This window comes from Malaclemys terrapin, chromosome 13 (assembly GCF_027887155.1).
Source record: "Malaclemys terrapin pileata isolate rMalTer1 chromosome 13, rMalTer1.hap1, whole genome shotgun sequence".
NCBI classification, from domain to species: Eukaryota; Metazoa; Chordata; order Testudines; family Emydidae; genus Malaclemys; species Malaclemys terrapin.
This window is the reverse complement of record NC_071517.1, coordinates 15,759,655-15,766,771: the sequence shown is the minus strand read 5'-3', so window position 1 is coordinate 15,766,771 and position 7,117 is coordinate 15,759,655.

The window sequence follows — 7,117 nt, the reverse complement described above, 5'->3', positions numbered from 1 at the left end:
TGGCTGCTAATCCACTGTGTGTCATAGACCCTATACTACTAACACCTAATAGAGATTCTTCTTTAGCTCAAGCTGTAGAGGCCTATTTGGGTTTTCTTTGTTTGGAGAACCTGAATTCTATCCCCCCTTTCACCATAAAGTTATGACTGTGCACCACAGCACTAGCTCTGAAATCTTAGGAGGTGGCAGGTTGCTATGATCTATGTGATATGCTGGTTAAACTTTTAACCTAAGATCCCTTCTCACTAGATCTTAATCTTGAAGCAGAAGCAAAACACATTTTTGTTTTCAGCAGCTGCTGGCTCCAGAGAGACGGTGTTAACCCTTCCCCTTCCAAAGCCCTGTGGTGTGGAGACTGTATCAAAGCTTTGTTTTGTTCTTAATAAACTGCTATATTTTTTTCAGCAGGTCAGAGAGTTCACAGCCTCACTCCCCTGGCAGCTCATGAGGTTAGCTGGGCGTGTAATGAGACGTTATCCATTTGGTGTCTGTCTTTGGGGGGTGTTGGTCAGAACAGCCGCCCCTTCTGCCCGTATGGTGACAATCTGCTGCTTAAACCTCAGAAATCTCTGGGAGGGAGCTTAGTGACCCTTCTCCGGAGAAGACTCACGGCACTTAGAAATCAGCTGACCACAGGCACAGCTCGACATGACTGGTTCTAAATGTAGCTCCTTCAGTCCCCTTGTTGCCTGTGCATGTGAGTGGTTTAAAGGGCCACACGAGGAACATCCTGTGTGGATTGATCAGAGGCTCCCTGTAGGATAATACCATCTTGTAGTAATGTAACTTTTTCCTTACAGTTTGTCCTCTTCCACTGGCCAGAAGTTCCTCTTCCTCCCTGTGGCTTTTGAGAGAAGATGAAGTTAATGTGGAGTTAATCTAACAGCACTTTGGCCCATGTGCCCAGGAGGTTGGTGTTCTCAGTCCGGGTCATAGTGGATAGATCTCGATGCAAAAATCCATTCTGATTAGAAATCCCAGCACTGGGGCAGATGTTTGAATGGGCCATGGCATCTTATCTGGGCCTCATCTCTAGTGAGCATTTGCAGCCATTGGTATCCAGCCACTGGTGTAGCTGCAACTCTCTGCTGTAGACAGGATGGACCATGATTTGCACAGGTGCAGCCTACCCTGGTTTCAGGCCGGGGTTTCCACCGGTTCCTCCCCACGGGTGGCTGACATCCCCGGTGCAGAAAGGCCTACTCTCCCACCTCCCGCTGGAAGTTGCTCCACCAGCTCAGAATTTCAGCCCTCTGTCTGCTGCCCACGCTGTACCTGGTTTATGGGTAGACAGAGGACCGTATTCTCCAGCGTTAGCAACCCTGGGCCCTTTCACCGGCACTCCAGATGTAGGCAGCTGGATAGAGCTACATGGACTTAGTTCTGCTGGGCTTCAGGCCACTTCTTCCTGGAGCTTCCCCGCTCCTGCCCCTCCCTCCCAGAAAGTCCTAAGCGCCGCCAAACAGCTGTTTAGCAGCCCTTAGGACTTTCTGGGAGGGAGGGGGAGGAGTGGAGATGCGGCGCTTCCCCTCTTCTCCCCCTCCCTCCCAGAAAGTCCTAAGCGTTGGGAAGGAGGGGGAGGAGGAGGAGGAGAAGAGGAACTTGTGCAATGCTCCCTTGTAAAGTTGCTGCTCTTCCAAAGAATCTTACAAGAAGTGGACAGAGCAGGCAGCCAAACGACGTTCTAAGGGAGCATTGCACAACTTTAAACGAGCATGTTCCCTAACTAAGCAGCGACGTAACTTTGAAACAACGTTAAGCGGGAGAACGTTAAGTGAGGAGTTACTGAATCTGGTCTGGAGAGTGTATAGGGTGGGAGGGGAAGGGGTGGGATCATCTAGATCAGCAACTAATCTTGTGGCGGTAAGAAAAGAGTAACTTTAAGAGCCAGATCCTCAGCTGGAGTCAGTGGAGTTATGACAACTTACACCAGTTGAGGCTCTGGCCCTGACATCCTAAAATTCCTGAATCTGATCCCTGCGACAACTCCCTCTCCCCCAACTCGCCCAGGCAAGGAGAACAAATGTCCAGGCACTAATGTGCCTCTTTTCCCCTTCTTCCACAACGTAAGTAAAGCAAAGTCTCTCTCTAGTAGGATTTATGGCCCTTCCTTGGGCGGGAGACAGCTAATCGACTTGCGTTACCCTGGCTGTCTCGTGAGTCTGTGCGTCATTTAATTTAAAAAGAAAAAAGGAATTGCGAAGAGATGAACTCGGAAACAGCTTCCTCCTTCCCCCTCCCCCTTGATGGAATTCAGCTCTTTTGCCGAGAGCAGTAGCCATGTGTTTAAGAATGTCACCTAGCTTTACGTGAACGCACCGCCATTTGTCAGAAGGGACCAGATCCTCAAATGTAGTTAGCTGCCTAACTCCAGGGCTGGCGCAACCCATTAGGTGACCTAGGCGGTCGCCTAGGGCGCTACAATTTGGGGGGCGGCAACTGCGGTGGTATTTTGGCGGCGGGACCTTCTGCCGCCTCTGTGGGGGACGGCATTTCGGGGCGGGACCTTCCGCCGCCTAGGGTGGCAGAAAAGCTGGTGGCGCTCCTGCCTAACTCCCATTGAAATCAACTGGAGTTAGGTGGCTCCATACCTTTGCGGATCTGGGCCAAGGAGTCCAGAGACAGTGGAGAGTGAGGTGAGATGGGAATAGAACCATAGGGTTATTAGGGACCACAAGGATCATCTAGTCTAACCCCATGCCAAGATGCAGGATTTGTTGTGTCTAAACCATCCAAGACACATGGCTATCCAGCCTCCATTTGAAAACTTCCAGGGAAGGAGCTTCCACAACCTCCCTAGGCATCTGTCCCACTGGCCTCCTGTTCTTACAGTTAGGAAGTTTTTCCTGAGATTTAATCTCAATCTGCTCTGCGGTAGTTTGAATCCATCGCCTCTTGTCCTGCCCTCTGTGGCAAGAGAGAACAACTTTTCTCCATCTTTTTTATGGCAGCCTTTCAAGTATTTGAAGACCGTTCTCATGCCCCCTCCCCCTTAATCTCCTCTTTTCCAAACTAAACATACGCAGTTCCCAGTGGCGGCAGGTTTGTATATTTTTTGGTGGTGCCCAGAACGGGTCCAAGTCCCACCCCCACCTGCCTTGTAAGGAAATATATATTTTTTAAAATAATGTAAAAATGGACTGGGAACAGCAAGCGTTTAACAGTCTCCCCATATTGCACAATATCACTATCGTAAGAAAAAATTATATAACTAAGAATATCAACTTTATTAATACAATTTTGAATATGGAAACAACCAAGCATTCTTGGATCAATAACCCCCAAAAGCAAAAGGCTCTGTCTAATTCGCTATTGTACTCCAACCATGTAAATCTTGATAGCCAAGACTGATGAAAACTCCTTTTCTTATCTTTTAGATTTGCCGCATCTTTCTTTTGTATAACTTCAGTTTGCAAGCTCGGTGTCGAACTCAGGCTGTAAATTGATGAATTACTCTTTTGTTCTTTTTCTCTGGGTAACTTTATTAAGAATTTATCCATTGTTGATTATTATTACAAAAAATTAATGGGGTGGGGCCAAGGGCTTTGGAGCGTGGGAGGAGGCTCAGGGTAGGGCAGAGGGTTGGGGTGCGGGGGTGAGGACTGTGGAGTGGGGCCAGGGATGAGGGATTCATGATGCAGGAGGGGGCTCAGGGCTGGGGCAGAGGGTTGGGGTGTTGGGAGATGAGGGCTCTGACTGGCGATGAGGGCTTTGGGGTGTGGGAGGGGCTCAGGGCTCGGGCAGAGGGTTTGGGTGCGGGGGTGAGGGCTGCAGGGTGGAGCCAGGGATGAGGGGTTCACGGTGCAGGAGGGGGCTCAGGACTGGGGCAGAGGGTTGGGGTGCGGGGGGGTGAGGGCTCTGTCTGGAGTGCAGGCTCTGGGGTGGGGCTGGGGATGAGGGGTAAGACATTCCTTTCCTCTCCCAGGCTGGAAAGCAGGCAGAACTGGATTATTGACATGGCTGTGCAGAGCATTACTACTGGGGATGTACACTGATTTCACTGGATTTGTTGTTTTAACTATTACACAAATATTTCAGCCTAGTAATCAAGATGAAAGGAATCTAAAAGGGTAAATCGTCATTAATGTGCACAGGGAGGTAAATGCGAAACTCTATTATTGGGGACATGGCCAGCCTGAAAGCCATATATTGTAAACAAGTATTTCTTTACCTATTTAAGACTCTCTCACAGTCTCCGCATCTCTTATCTTGGACAATAAAAATCCATTAAGGTGCTTCCAAGTTCTCAGTGCTGTAACATTTGAGTTGCGAACACTTGATGGAAATTTGTCCTTGCTGTAAAACCAGTGTTTTCAAACTCTGACGTTCCTCAAGCCCAGACGTGGGCTAGGAGCACAGCCTGCCTTTATTAATATTGTCTCATTGTTTCCTTGTACTCCCCATCTGTCTGTTTGTCTCCATCTATTGTCTCTTGTCTGATACTTACATTGGAAGGTCTTTGGGTCAGGAACCATCTTCTTCTTCTGGGTTTGGAGAGCACTTGGCATGATCAGTCCTGGGCCGTGACTTGACCTCCAAGGTGCTGCGGTAATATAACTAATAACTGGGAGAAGGAAAAGGCTGATGGTAGCTTGGGAAGGGAGTGGAGGGGTAAGATGGAAAAGGCCAAATGGAAGGAAAAGGAGAGACTCCAGAGCTTTGCTCCTTGGTGCTTGAGGAAAATTACTCCCTGCTCAAGTCATTTGGAGTGGATGATGGTGGCAAAGAAGAATGGACTGGTAGTTAGGGCACTAGCCTATGAGAGAGGAGACCAGGTTCAAGTCCCTGCTCTGCCACAGACTTTCTGTGTGACCTTGGGCAAGTCACTTGGCCTCTCTGTGCCTTAGTTTCCCATCTGTAAAATGGGCTGTGAGCTGGTACTACAGCTGAGGAACTGACAGAGGTTGGCACCCAACCTCTGTGTTGGAAATGGGGCAGGATTCAAAGCTCTGCCAGGCAATTCACTTACCACCCCCCATTTATCCATGACTTTTTACTGTGTCTGGTTGCTCCCTTGTCCCACGGGGTTGGAGCTGGCATCCTGCACTCACCCCACAGCAGCAGCTCGGCAGCTCCTCTCACACAGCACTGGGCCCAGCGCCCTGCTCTGGGCTTTCCAACCTGGCACAAAGGGTCTCTGATTGGGCCCACCCAGGCCTCTGTCATGACGCACTCACCTTGGGGGACACAAGAGCTGCACCTGTGGGGTGGGCTCCCTCTCCACTTGCTCCTGCTGGCTGCCGGGGTCTGTGTGTGCTGGAGGCAGGAGCTGAGGGCAGGGGGATAGTCTCTTCCCTGCTGGCTGGCACCCAGATTTATGGAGGGGAAGGAGTAATAGCCTGTCTTGAAGGCAGAGGGGGTGAAGGGGTTTGCAGTATACTACAGTCTTTAGTTACATGATCACATGCTATTTTTTCCACAGAGGTTAAAAACTGAATAGCTGCTCGTTAAATGAGCACCATCTCTCCTGGGCGCTGAATGAGGCAGCGCTTGTGTGGAAGGAATAGAATAGTATGTGATCATGTAACTAAAGCTTATCACAATGCACACACATAAGGAGGCCCAATTAAGAGTCACAGTCAACCTACATTCTGGCATTTCCTTGCTTTTGAGATCTTGAATTTACAGCCTTAATAATGTTGGGGTTTTTTTATTTGAGCTAGACTCAGTAAAGCCCTTCTGGTGTTTAGCCCAGGCCATTCTTTCTGATCACCTGCAAAGATGTTGGTGGACAGTTTAGAAATCCTGGGCTTCATTTTATTCTCCCTTTTCATTTTACTGCCAAGTCTCCTAAGAGTGAAGTCACAGTTACTAATATTAATACTTAGCTCTTGCGAAGCACTTTTCTTCCCAGAGCATTTTGTAGAGAATGATCAGTATAAATCACTCCCATTTTATAGACAGGGAAACTGAGGCACAGACAGGGGCAGTGACTGGCCCAACAATGAGCTAATGGCCTTGTAGGCAGAGAGTCCAGGTCTCTTGACTTCTAGTCCATTCCTTTACCTATTGGACTATGTGGTTTGTACAGGTAACCCACAAGTAAGTCTGTTACAAGTCCCCCATGAGCCCAATCCACAGAAGCTAGACAGCCTTGACTCAAGCCATAGCACCTCATGCTTTTAGCTCTGGCAGTCCCCAATGCAATCCCTGGTCCATTGGCCAAGATGGCAGCTATCCCATATGTGTCCAATGTAAGTGTCATTAAAGAAGCTCTGTCGGCTGCTGGCTATCCCAGGCCCTCATCTGCATCCCTCCTCCCCAATGCCAAGATCTGGAGGAGTTCTCATTAGGACACAATTCATCATGAAGACTTTCCTCAAGTCAGTTGACGTGTCAAAAGTTGCTGAGCTGCTAAAGTGTGGCATAGTCTGGGAGCAGATGTACAAATATTGCTGAGGTATAGACAGTGGGCGGGACTAGCCACAGTGACCTCAAGTTGTTCAGGAAGAGAGAAATCAACTCTTGCTGTAACGCAATGCAGCAAACCAGCTCTGTGATAGATTTCTAACCAAAGGACAATGTAAAAGTGACATGATGTGAATTTTGCTAGTAGAGGAGAGAACTGAGGGGATGCTAATGAACCTCACAGAGATCTGGAGGCTGCAATGAAATTAAATATTGCCTTGTATTGTGATAGATTTGTCCGTCAGTCTAGTTACCTATATGGTCCTGTAGTGGGGAAGCTGCCCCACTCCAGGAGAAAATGGGCCAGAGAGGCTGCACAGATGGGTAGCCAATCAGAAAGGGCCTGTGGGTAGCTAATCAGGGCCAGGCTGAGCCCTATATAAAGGCTGCAGCACAGAGGAGAGATCACTCTCCTCCTGACCAGCAAGGGAGGAGGACTGGCTCCTGGTGGAAGGAGTAGTTCCCTGGACAGAGCAATGCTGGGCAGGGTAACAGGGCAGTGGAAGCTCTGGCTGACCCTGCCAGACTGCAGGCCTTGAAACAAGGGCTGAGTGGGTGCTAGTGCTATGGGGAAGTGGCCCAGGGAAGGCAGGCAGTGACGGGGAGTTGAGGAAGGCAGCAAGCAGCTGCGACTCAAGGGGCCCTGGGCTGGGTTCCAGAGTAGTGGGCGGGCCTGGGTCCCCCGTTCCTCCCTCCTTCCACTGCACCT